The 13,695-nt window shown below is 42.4% G+C and overlaps 1 long non-coding RNA gene across 1 annotated transcript; it reads left to right on the top strand.

The window, feature by feature from the left end:
* The first annotated feature begins 253 nt into the window (after window positions 1-253).
* On the top strand, window positions 254-8,215 carry LOC147208278 (uncharacterized). The gene is made up of 4 exons (XR_015103160.1): window positions 254-336; window positions 901-960; window positions 4,985-5,043; window positions 6,362-8,215. It is a non-coding gene; the product is annotated as an uncharacterized LOC147208278 (long non-coding RNA).
* Window positions 8,216-13,695: the final 5,480 nt, after the last annotated feature.

Genomic DNA, 13,695 nt, shown 5'->3' with positions numbered 1-13,695 from the left:
CGTCTTTGCTTTTCTCCCAGTCGTCTTCGGTCTTCTCCCAGACAGACTCCACAGGTCACCGGTTGAAGGCTCTTGGGTCTTCTGACATCGCCACCATCAGTCATGTGCGGAGGGGCCATTCTCTGCAGCAGGACCCGCCCTCCAGTGACCATACAAGGTAATGGAGGAATGCGCGCCTTGGAAGTCCATCTGCTTCATAAAGACAACACGCAGAGGCCAGAGGGGTCCCACACTGATGCTGATCACTTTTTTTAGAGAAGCGTTCAGAGAAGCAGACGGCAAGATCTGTGACCAAGACCTTCGCTCGGAGATCGTGACGTGACCTCTCCCAACAAGGTACGGCAAGTTCCCTTCTTTTTATTTCCCCCACCCAATTATTTGGAATCGGCATTAACATCCTAGCATTTGACTTGCTCGCAATGAATGCAGTCCTGCCAAAGTGATTGCTTATTGACATAATAACAAGAATCATTTTATTTGAAGCATGACGATGCAGCGTTGTTGAACAAAAGGGGCAAACGGCGGCCTAAATGATAAAGCGATTGTGACACGAAGGGGTTTTGCCTGACCTTAACAAACATAGTTGGGACTGTCATACCAAAATAAGGCACCCAGCTTCCAGCATGACAAGATCCAACGCTGCCAGTTCCTTACCCAACGATTAATATTTTATCAGCCGATGACGTTCCTGTTAGCTTACAGTTTGGAAAGTCAAATTCATGATGCAGCTCTTGTATGTATCTCATTCGGTTGGGGTCACTTGATATACTATATATCTCTACAGACGGTATGTTAAGTACACGCGTCCATGTGTCACATTCATACTGTACCCAGTGCCGTATGAGTCATAAATGTGTCTTCTCTGCAATTCAAAAGGTTGTGATTTTTCTGTTCCCTCAGAAAATTGCCCGTGCTCATTCACTCACAGCTGGATGATGGGAGGAGAAGATTTCCCGGGAGGTGAGATAACACCCCCCCCCCCCCCCCACACACACACACACACACTGAGATGGTTTTTGCATGAAAGCCACCCAGGATCATATGTGAGGAACTCCACAGCAGCCACAGCAAAGGAAGCAGCCACTTGGAAAAAAAAAGAGAGCAGGAAATGCTTTATTTAGTTCGTTTTTGCAGTGAAACATCTTGGGGGAGGGGGGTTGGTCTTGTAAGTACTGGCCGGGTTGACCGGACTTTCACATGACCCCCTCCACAACCCCCCACAAACTTACTCACGTCAGTCCCCCAGGGGACCGAAAGAACATCATTCCCAGGGTCAATTTCACATGAGAGCAGGAGGGGAGATCACATACAGACGCACATGCATTCCGCTTGATGTCGACTTTGGAAGGTTTTTTTTAGGGGTTATCGCTTGAGGTCAAACGAGTGATGCTGTTGTATTCTCATTCAAGTGTAAACTATGTTCACGAATAAAAAATGGTACCAAGCAGTCTTACAGCCATATTGAAAAGAAATTAAAAAAGATACAATTACAACAAAAAAGAATATATATATATATATATATATATATATATATATATATATATATATATACTGTATATGTATAGACACACACATATTTGCAATATTTAATATTTTTTTGAACAAAAAAACACCCTCGATTAACCTTGCTGTATTATGCTGAATTTTTTTTTCTAAAAAAAGTAAATAAATAAAGACCTCAACAGTAAAAACTATCAGATAATTGCTCTTGTACAGTAATCCCTCGTTTATCGCGGTTAATGGGGACCAAAACCACCCGCGATAAACGAAAATCCACAAAGTAGCGACCAATAAACATATACAGGTTAAAAAAAAATAATAACGTTTTTTTTTTTAAGTCTGCAAAACGTCCGCAAACGGTCCGCGAGAAGCTGCAAAACAACAGCGAGTCACATAGAGCAACATATACAGTACTGTACTCCATGTATATGAAAAAAAAAAAAAAAAATTCATGAATATATTTGAAAAAATCCGAGATCCACTGAAGCCGCGATAAACGAACCGCGAAATAGCGAGGGATCACTGTAAAATGTACAGATTTCCCCTCACATTTTGTATAATTACGATATTACTCGGTTATTGGGTATTTTTTTTCTATTGGCCTAAAAAATATAGATTGGACAGACTGGCTCATAGTCTTGAAGGAGGTGTGTCCAAACTGATAACAGGCGTTCAAATACACAAATCAGACTTACAGTAAACTGTACTTATCGTTAATAGGCTTCCTGCCCCAACCTTAGGCAAGCTTGGAAGTGTTGGAAGGGCCGTCAAGATGAGAGTTTGACCCCTGACCTTACCTTCAACTGCCCCACTGACATCCTCAATTCTAATTTCAAAGACACCTCATTTGGAGGTTCCTCACACTCCTGCTATAGCTCTTGCCATCACAAGCCTCCCCTCACCTTCCAAATATGGCAGTGGGACTTACACATTTACGTTTGTTCTGGCTGTCTTTTGTTCTTTCCTGCGCGTGTCTGTATCTGAATGTGTGTGTGTGTGTGTGTGGACACACGCGCAACTCTTCCTATAACAGGCAGATAAAGTCGAATGGCGCGAGTTTCCTGTGTGTGATTTACAGAACTGGTGGGGGGGGGGCATACGACCATATAAGGAAATGTTTGGTTGAACAGAAGAGATGGCTCTCTGGCTGTTATCGTGGCCTGTATAAACACACGCAAACACAGTCTCTTGCGCACATACACACCTGAGGCTGCCGCCACACAGAAGGTTCACGTTAAATCTCATGTTAATGTTCAATGTGGTTTTCCTTTTTAGAATTGATTAATGGAATCCAGCTTTGAAGTTCGTCATTGCAGTGTGCTCGTGCGCGATGAATGTTGGGACATACAGTGTGTGTGTGTGTGTGTGTGTGTGTGTGTGTGTGTGTGTGTGTGTGTGCACTCATCCAATAAAGCTAGGTTGAGGATTTTTACTGGTGGTCTAACGATTTTTTGACCATTACGATACGACTTTGCTTTTTGAGAACGATACAATTCGATACGAGAAAGGAGATTTTGATACACTTTTTCGCTACGATATTTTGACACAGTAACAATGGTTGTCTTGAAAGTAAACCTCATCTCATTAAAGCTAACACCAAGTAAACAAAAGAAATGTTTTCATTGGCTAATTTCTTTTTCAAACTAACTCAGCTTTATTGAGTCCAAAATGTAAAACAGCAACAACAAATTGATATCAGAACAAGCTAGTTTTAACTAGCTAACATAAACAAAGTGCAAGTGAACAAAATAGTCCTCTTTTTATACACTTTTTATGAGATTTAGCTCTTCCTTTGTATGCCTTCAAACATCAATGTAAACAAACTCTTTTAATAACAATATTGTGTACAATATTCAACATTCCATTTTGTGAAAGATAAAATATCGCATTAAACCTTTTCATTGTTGTTGTTCTGTAGAAACAACAACCATACGTATACAGTCGACCATTCTCTGCGTGCATTGCAATCAGTCATTGTATGATATCGAAGACGGCGACGACGTTTTGGTGCGTCCGATTCCCTTGCATGGCAGCGGCCGCTGTTGATTCGTCAGCTTTGTTGCTGCTTTCGATGTCATGCCAGTTGAGATGCGTTGACAAACTGTCGCGTTCCCTTGACATTGCACTTGGCCTTTTCAAAGGTTATGCGCAGCGACCGGCTCGTCCAAATGATCAAAGAGAGAGAAAGATCATTTTATACATATGAGATTATATGATATGTATCACCTGGGGTGCGCTACGATTCAAGGACGGTTCAGTTGGTGGAACGATTCGATTCCATTCCAAATCAGTGGGATTATAAATCGATATCTTAGTTTGAGAGGCTCTGATGCAATTAGTTTCTGGTTGTCATTTTGCATCCAGTACATATGAGTGAACTTGTCAATAGTATAAATGGGGCATTTCTTCCAAAGGAATATCTCTCCAACAAAAGACCATTCGAGACATACATTTGAAAGTGCGATGATTCGATTAGGTTGGATTCAATGCGCTCACGGCTTTTAAATCAAAACCCATTTCCCAAATTGAATTGTTTTGGTGTCACCCTACTCTGACAAAATTCATATGACAAACCAAAGTGGGTGTTTTTTAGGACGGTCGCAGCACAGTATGTGCTTCTCGTGTAAATGTTTGCTACCTATGAATGCCGGAAGATTTGGGTTCAGTTGCGCCTTGCATCTGTCCCGCTTTGCTCTGCCAACATGTTCAGCCAAGAGGTACTATCGCTGTCAATATGGTGAAATTCTTCCAGAAATAAGTGTCAACCTGGACGAGTATGTGACATTGTCACACCATGTGCCGATTTTTCCCAGCACTTGGGAACAGGATGCAGGTTTTCGACTTGATGCTGCACGCGAAGGCAAAGAGGCTGAGAGAGGGCAGATGTGTTTATTGCTCGTGTGGATATACCGGTATGTACAGTAGATCGCACTTCCTGAGAACAGACCTCAAGAATCGGCTCGCAGAGAGAGAGAGAGAGAGAGAGAGAGAGAGAGAGAGAGAGAGAGAGAGAGAGAGAGAGAGAGAGAGAGAGAGAGAGAGAGAGAGCGAGAGAGAGAGAGAGAGAGAGACAGAGAGAGGCCTTTTTTCTTAATATGGACTTGTTGAGCCCGGCTAGAGGGAGACGAAGCCGCCCCCTCCCTATGCTGCCCTTTAAGTGAGTCTCTCCCCCCTGTGACTAGAAATGGGAATGTATGTAGCCGGCTGGAAAAAGGAGGGGGGGGGGGGTGGAGGTTGGCTCGTCTATCTGTGGGAGCAATCACACTCTGAAAGAGCGAATGTTTATCCAAGTGCAGTGATCCCATTTTCCATCATCCCAAAAATAAAAAGGGCGACTCCGACCTTATATGGGGCGACAGAGACTTTCCAGTCGAACCCATTTTGTCAGGGTTTTCCAGCAAAGCACCGCTGACCGTCCTACTAGCCTATTTATGAGAAGGGGCCACTGCCAGGCTGTATCGAACATGCTCTTTTGTTTTATCAGGGGGTTGCCGTGGGGATGAGCTGACACCGCTCGCTGATGGACACGCCACTCTGAGTTGGGTAAGCAAAATGAGCAACGCTGCCTTTTCATTGATGCTGGACAAAGAATTGAGTTAAGGGAGCGTTTGCGTGTTGAAGATCCATTTATGATTGTGGTGCTCAGTTCCAGTGGTGTGTGAATGGGCGTCATGCTGAGAGCTATTTGTAATATTTGACTGCTCGGAGTCAATCAAACGGCAATCATCAAACGTCTTCTTTTCAATTTCCCTCAGATAGAATCTTCAGTTAAAATGGCAAGTTGTGTTCACAATGGGCCGTGCAGAACGCGTTATGGTTCTATGCTGAGGGCAAGCGCCTGACAATTTAACCTTTCATTCAATTGGCGAGAGCTAATTGACTCCACCGACTGTCACTTATGTTCTGTCCATTGTTTCGCCCTGAATGTTTGCTGTCTGCTCATGGCGGTTTCGTGAGCCGCCTCCAGTCTGCTTGTGCATCGTGAGCGTGTCACTCGACGCTTTTTTGGAGCACGTGCCTTCTCGTGTGTCTACCCTCATAACTCCCAGCTGTCTGACTTCCAGCAGAGCATACACGCGCATGTGTCCTCCGGGGATGTCATGGCTCGGAATTTGTCTTCAGAGTTTAATTCTATTTTATTGATTGATTTATTTTTAATTCAGTTACTTTTTAAAGCAGGTTTTCTATGTGCTTTTAGTGTTAGTTTTAGTTTAAAAAAAAAAAAAGGAATATTTTTGAGTGAAAACCCCAAAAGGTCACAAAGTAATATGTAATTTAAAAAAAAATTACAATTCTCAAACGACTTTTAGACCCTCCTGATTCTGCACAGATGTACAACGATACTGAAAAGAATGCATTTGAAATTAACCCTGTGCGCTTGTACGATATGAACTGACAAAGATGAAAACTGAAGCCATTTTCACAAAATTTGTGGTCATTTTTAGTTAGTTTGCTAAATATTAGATATATTTTCAGGGAGATTTCATTTAAAAAAAAAAACATTTTCACTTTTATTTCATTTCATTAAGGACATTTTTTTTTATTCAATGTTTTACTTTTATTCTTTTCGTTCGTATTTGTTAACTTTAATAACTGCGGCACTGTCTCACTGTCATGCCTGTGGTGGGACAGGCCCGCATCTCAGATCATTTATGGCATATTAATAACTCTAACTGTGCAATATTTCACTTAAAGCTCACCGAAGGCACTCAGCAAACCAAACTACATCCCTGTATCGGGACATTGTTGTACTGAAATTTGTCAGTGGGCAACTCCAGAAAAACTGTAACTTATGTTCATAACCTGACGGTTAAAGCGTAGCTCATACAGGCCATTAACAACCATGCGTGTCATGTTTCAGGCGAGATATGCATGGAAGCAGATAGGTGAGTACCAAAACACACATACACTTTTGCACTCACGATGAAGCACCATTTTTTTATGGTGTCAAATCCTCCTCACTATAAGCGAGACAAGTTCAAAAGTTGTGCATGTGCGTGTAACATGAGAGGGAACAGCACAGGAAGTTTGAATTATGCCGGTCCACTGAGGGTTAGAGTCATTTCCTGTTTACCCCTCTCATGTAAAAGTGTATTTTCAGTTCTCCCCCTCTCTCTCTGATTCGCTGAGTCCCTCTCTGAGGCGGTTCCTCCCTGCGGCCCATGGTGCAGTGCTGCATCTCTGGTCAGTTGGTAGTCTGAGATGAAGCACTGTAGCTCGGGACGCAGGACTGCGTCACGGGCCTCCGACGTCCACCTCAAGAAGGAGCAGCAGATTCAGCGAAGGGCAAAACAGACGATGGTCAATGTAACACGGCTTTTGGATCATGAAATAAAAGGACTCCAAGACTTAATACAGACATTAGTATATTATTCCAGAAAAAAAGACCTGAGGACAATTAGGGCGGCCCGGTGGTCGACTGGTTAGCGCGTCGGCCTCACGGTGCAGAGATGCAGGGTTCGATTCCGGCTCCGGCCTCCCTGTGTGGAGTGTGCATGTTCTTTCCATACCTGCGCGGGTTTTCTGCGGGTACTCCAGTTTCCTCCCACATTCCAAAAACATGCGTTGCAGGTTAATGGAACACTCTAAATTCTCCCTCGGTGTGAGCGTGGATGGTGGTTTGTCATTGTGTGCCCTGCGATTGGCTGGCAACCGGTTCAGGGTGTCCTCCCGCCTATTGCCCGAAGACAGCTGGGATAGGCTCCAGCACACCCGCGACCCTCGTGAGGATAACCGGATTAGAAAATGGATGGCTGACAACGATGACAGCAGTTACATTAAGAACGTTTATCGGCGCATTTCCTGAAATTGGAATGTGGTGGAAAACGTAACTTCTTGATGCTCATGTATATTATACCATTCGATTCATTATACAGAGAAGACAATGATTTACTTTTTTATTTATAATTGAGATGATTACTCGCTTACACCTAATGAAAACTTCAATTCACCATATCGGGAATTTAGAATATTACATGAGAAACAATCTAACTTATTTCATATCTAGAAATGAGTAAAGCATTGCCTCCTGAGCATCAGTTTCCTTTGTGTTCAATGAAAAGCTTAGATGTTCTTCCTTTCAAGTGGCCCAAAAAAACGCAGACTGTTCACTTTTAGAATTCAAAAACTGAAACAACTGAACATCATGATATTTATATTTATGGAGATATGCAGAATGTGTATATGGTTCTTTTCTTCTTTTTTTTGAAGTCAGTATCAAGTTTCATAATTTGTCCCATGCCCCCTGAATTCTTTCAACTTCATGGGAAAAAACCCGTCTGGATTTTTTTTCTTTCCTTTTCCCGAATCTCCTCTCTCCTGGGGTCCAGTTTTCCCAGGAATCCCTTGACCCGTCTAAAAGGGGGATTCCTGGAAATACTGTTCTTAGGGGCGAGGCCCAGCGACAATTTGTGCGAGGGTCGGAGGGTCATAAAATACAAACGTGCATCCAAATCCAATCAAGGTAAGTTTCCGTGTTGAGTAAACGATCGCACACATTTGTCACCGTGGTTGTGTGTTACTGTATACAGTATTAATGATGATAGTCCTCATTTGTCTGTGTTGTTGTATTTTTGGGGGTTGCTTGAAAGTCAAAACGTTTTCCTCATCTGAGCATGGAAGGGAAAAAAATGACTGCCGAATAAACAGCCTGTTCATTTTGTGATGTGATTTTGAAAATGACTTGACATGACAATAAAAAACTTCCGATATCTGACCTTGAAGTCATGCTTCAATTTTTACTAGACTCACACAGACAACATATTAAGGCACCCATCATCGGTGGAGCGAAGTATAACCTTGTGGTCAATTTTTGGCTGGCGAGGGCTGTTGTTTGCGGTTGGAGTATGAGTGAGCCCAGAGCATGAAGCAAAATTTTGCCCCAAGAGGGTACTCCGCTTTTGCTGCAAAGGCTAAACCGGCTCGAAATCTTCTCCTGCTTTTACATCTCGTCGGGGTAATGGCCGAGTGGCTCTGTATTGAAGTTCACATGACGCATGTCCATCTGGTTTTGGGTTAAAAATCCAGGATCGGTTCAGTATAAAACAAGTCAGGCTTTCAGGCCTCTCACTGCTCATGATGGCCGAAGAGCTCGAGTTCAAAAACAGCAGCTAAATATTGACATGGGCAAGCTTTAGTATGTGATATGAACAAACAAACAAACAAACAAAAAACCCTGAAAATGCTGTCTTGTGGGAAATAATGAGCCTAATGCGCCTTCAACTGTCATTCTGTGTCTCATAAACCTGACCTGGTTGACTTTAAAATCGCCCAATTAATGTACAAAGCACACAATAACCTGCTCTGCCAAAACATTCAGAAGTTTTTCGAAATTCGAGAAAGCAGCTATGATTTAAGAGGTACCAACTTATTCAAAAAACTCAAAACAAGAACAAACATCAAGCAAAGAAGTGTATCTATCAAAGGTGTTAATCTGTGGAATAATCTCGAAACGGACCTGAAAATGAGTAAATCGCTTGCTGAGTTCAAAAACAAATTCAAACAAATAGTACAAACAACCTGCATCAATCAGAGTTAAAATGATAAATTCTAAACATTAAACATAATGATAAATCAGAACTAAGTTGATAAATAGAGAAAGGTATTGAAATATCCATTATGAATACAAGAGAAAATTGACACAAGAGTGCCAGGGTGTGGATGTATATAATCCCGATACAAACCAAAAGTTGTAAAAATATCACGGTTAAGGGTAAAGTATGAGCCTTAATGGAGACTTCTTTCTTCTTACTTTTTTTCTTTTCTGATTGATATAAAAATGATTTATTAGATATAAACACATAACGGGGTAGGACTAGATAGGTTTTTTACTTCTTCCTACTCCCTTGACCATAATAACTGTGTTGAATGAAGACTGATTTCTTTCTTTTTACTATTTTATCTACCTTATTTTCTGTCAAATTATTACTGTATATGTTTTATGTTCGATAAACAAACCAATAAATCATAAGAATAAGAAAACCTTTATTCGTCTCACAATGGAGAAATTCCCAATTTACAGCGGCAAAGTTATGGAAGGAAGAAAGTTGAAGAACAAAAAGTATTGGAGCTGCTGTAAAGTCAGCCACTCTCGCGGCGCCATTTTGAAGCACGTCATGAACTAAAACAGAAATAAATCATCCTAAATACACTTGTCGTTCTTTCGTTTTTCAACATTTTGCTTCTGTTAGGTTTTGTCCGCGTAAGATAATTTCAACGTTCTCAGTGAACGATTAGAGGGAAACCGCATTTGGGTGTAACACAGGATAACATTGAATTCATGTGCGCCAGAAGCGACATTTGAGGTTTGATGTCTTACTGCAGCTAATGCCGCGTTCTTTTTTTTTTAAATGTGTCAACAGGAGCTCTTCTGTATCAAATGCACCACAGTGTAGGGATGAACAATTCTGAAAAATAATGTAATTGTGATTTTTTTTCCTTCAAAATTGCCATTGCCGGTTAAAAGATGAATATTTTTTCCCCACGGTCCTCTTCCCATATATTGGTTGAGAAACACAAACAATACATTACGTTTTATCGCCATAAACAATGTCAGCTCTATGATACATAAATGCTTTGGGGGTCTTGCAACTTCGGTTACGAGGCAAATGAACCATGAATTAATATGATAGATACGTTAGTTATCCGCTTCAGTTAACTTACTGACCACTCGCAGTTTTTTGAAGCATTCACTCTGACAAATTCTACCAAACAAGTGTGGCATAAAGATAAATCAGTAAGCCATACGTTCGATGACAAAATCATGTTTCATTCAACGATGACACAGAATCATGTGCGCTGCACTTCTTAAGCACATATCTGAGACGCGATGTGTGTGTGCGCGTGTTTCCAAATAGCATTCTACTACAGCGCAATATTTGAATTGGTTAAATCGTTCAACGCTCTGACGCAAGAGTGACGACGACTTGATATGCGTAATAGCCGGCCACTTGTTTTGACCACGAGGTGGCGCAGTTAAATCTTGAAGCGGCACAGTCACCCGCTGACTCAGCTTTTTGTCATGACACCCTTTGCCCACACAAAGAAATGCCTTCCACCCCTTCTCCTTCCTTCTCGTCCTCCTCCTCCAGGTAGATTAGCACACTGGCACACGCCCGAATGGAAGGCAGGAAGAACGATGTGATTTCTCGCAGTCGCTTCAAGACAAAAAGACGAAACAAAATAGGATAGAATATAATCTAGGGGCATTTTTAAGGACTGGCGGGGGGAGTACAGTGTTTCTGAAATGTAGTAATCTTAGGATAATTATGCTTTGTGCTGCTTTCTATTATTATTAGTAACCATAAACAGAAGAGTAGGCCATGAAATTGGAAAATACTTACTATTAAAAGTATACTTACGAAATTAGCACTGGATTTAAAATGACCTTCACATAAAGTGTTAAAAGTATTCAGTTCACCTAACATGTATGTTTTTGGAACATGAACCTCACAACTGGGAGAGGCAGAACAAAAGGAGAGTTTTTGGAAGTGTTATTCCCCAGTGGCCGTGTGGCTGAATTGTCACGAGGGGGAGAAAAAGATGGGGGGGGGGGGGAGACGAGAAAAACTCCTGCCGTGTATGAGAGAGGATGGGTGGTCAGGCGGGAGCAGCCGATCGATGTCGGTGGTCACTGCCGAGCACTAAACACATGAAAAACATGAAAACTTTCTCAACATCATGTTATGCAGTCAAACTTGATACAATGACCTACATACCTTTACACATAAAACACACCCTCAGAAGAGCGCCGTTTAGCTAGTAACGTCTGTCAAATACCACATGCGTCAGTCGTACGGTTCATAATTCGCCGAGGAAAAATCTGAACAACAAACATCACGCCAGACCTCAGCAATAAACAAACAAACAATACCGGAAACGACCTCAGTTCATCAAGCGACAAAGGACTAACCTTGCTTGCGTGTTTTGCGTTTTCTTTGGCTTTATGTGTCTTTTGTGTGGTAAGAACGATCACCCTCAAAACAAGGGGTCTCAAGAAAGGGATCTTGCCACGATTTACGAGGCAACGTGACGTTGAAGGTGCTGATATTCTTGTTTTTCAAAGTACTGTCCTGGAGATTGTGACATAGCTTTCTCAAAAGATGTTATTTTTGAAAAACTCACAATACCAAGCCACTGAATGTTTTGAGTGTTCAACGTGTTGGATTTGAGCATTCTTGACATTCAAGCAGCAACGAAACAGCCAGCAGGTCACGTTTCACAAGGCCCCCACTTGGTTGACTTTGCAAATATGAATAATCGAATGGAACAAACACTCCTCAGCGTCGTCTCTGACAGACTGGAGACAGAGCGAGGGAAAAAGACACGTTCTTAACTCGGCATAAAAATATGACAAAATGTTCGAGTGAATGAAACGAAGGCTTCCCGGTTCACAAGGAACAAGTAACAGATGCAGGGAGAAAAAAAAATCAACGGGTATTCCGTCAATAGTTAAGTCCGTGCCATTTCTGAAAAATCTTTTGAGTAGACTGTGAGGGTTGAAAATTGGATGTCTATCAAAATACCTTGAAACGTGTCATTTTATTCACCGATAGAAGAGACAATGCGGATTTATTTGAGAAACGATCCAAGCTTAAAGGTGTGTGTCAAAGAAACAACAAAAGTTGATGGCATTGGTGTTTGTCAATGGGTGCTATGAACACGTCCCTCCCTGTGAGGCAACACGCGTTCATGTCTGAAAGGAGTGGTGCATTAATCTGGCTTCCGTGTTATGTGTGCTTGAACAAGTACAATGACATTTTGCAGGGTGTGTCCCCAGTGAAGTGGACTGACTCACACCTTAGCTATTCGGTTTTTACTGTGCACTTTGTAAGTACATTATTGCTGATGTGTTTTTTTAGGTCAAACGATTACTTCGATGAGGGCACACTGGCCACATTTTTACCTATTTCCTTTTGTAATATTAGCGATTTGATTCGCAGACATAGCTCAGCGTGCATATTTTCATCAATGCGTACAGTTTAGGCTGCGTCACAGACACACCCATGTTAAGTTGAACCACGACATATATGACACTCATCAAACAGGTTTGGAAGGTACGCTTGCATTGGTATTTTGCAATTGTAGCAGATTAATTCATTAAACCTTATTGATCCCCCATAGGAAAGTATTTCAAAGTAGAAACAAAAAAGTGAATGGTGGGTTGCATAACTGTTTTGCGTTTTGGAAATGTAATGCACACCCTCATGAGAGCCAAGGTATATCGCAATCAAGTTAATTGACCTCCAAGGCATTTGGCAGAACTGATGCAATTTAAGACACACACACACACACACACGCAATTTAGAGTGTTCCATTAAAATGCCACGCATGTTTTTGGAATGTGGGAGGAAGGAAACAGGAGTACCCACACAGGCACGGGGAGGACATGTAAACTCCACACAGGAAGGCCGGAGCTGAGACGCATGCATCAGAGAGCCACTTTCAGGTACATGTATTGGTTCATCCGTTCAGTCTGCCCATTAGACGGTATCTGGAAGACAAGCTCACAGTGGCACCCATGGCCCAAATCAAAGCCCACTTCGACAATAACCAACTCTTCAAACAATTTTAATTTGGATTCCGGACACAACACAACAGTGAAATCGCCCTCCTTAAAATCACCAATGACGTTCTCCTCTCCTCCGACTCTGGCCTACTCGCCATCCTCATCCTCCTTGACCTTACCGCCGCCTTTGACACCATCAACTAGTCCATCTTACTCTCTCGGCTGCATTCCCTCGCATTCCCTCAACATCACAGACAATGTCCTCACCTGCCATCACTCATATCTCAAAGACAGAAAACAATTCATCCACATAAACAACTGCTCTGCCTCCACAGCCCCATTGTCCTAAGGCAGGCATGTCCAGCTCCAGGCCTGCAGGGCCACTGTCCTGCCTGTTTTCCAGCTCACCCGGCTGCAACGCACCTGATTCAGATGATCAGCTCATCAGCCAGCTCTGAAGCAGCATTAGAACGTTCCTGATGATTTGAATCAGGTGCGTTGCTCCTGGGAGAGCTGGAAAACAGGCAGGACAGCGGCCCTCAAGGACAGACTTTGGACACCCCTGTCCTAAGGTGTCCCAAAGGGCTCTGTGCTTGGTCCTCTTCCTTCTCCCCATCGGCCAAATCATTCATCATCACGATCTCCGCTTCCACTGCTACACTGATGACGTCCAACTGTACATCTCCACC

Source organism: Hippocampus guttulatus, chromosome 2 (assembly GCF_054856545.1).
Source record: "Hippocampus guttulatus isolate MCC_2025c chromosome 2, RoL_Hgut_1.0, whole genome shotgun sequence".
NCBI lineage: Eukaryota > Metazoa > Chordata > Actinopteri > Syngnathiformes > Syngnathidae > Hippocampus > Hippocampus guttulatus.
The sequence above is the reverse complement of the archived record's forward strand: the minus strand, read 5'-3'. Positions and strand labels throughout refer to the sequence as shown.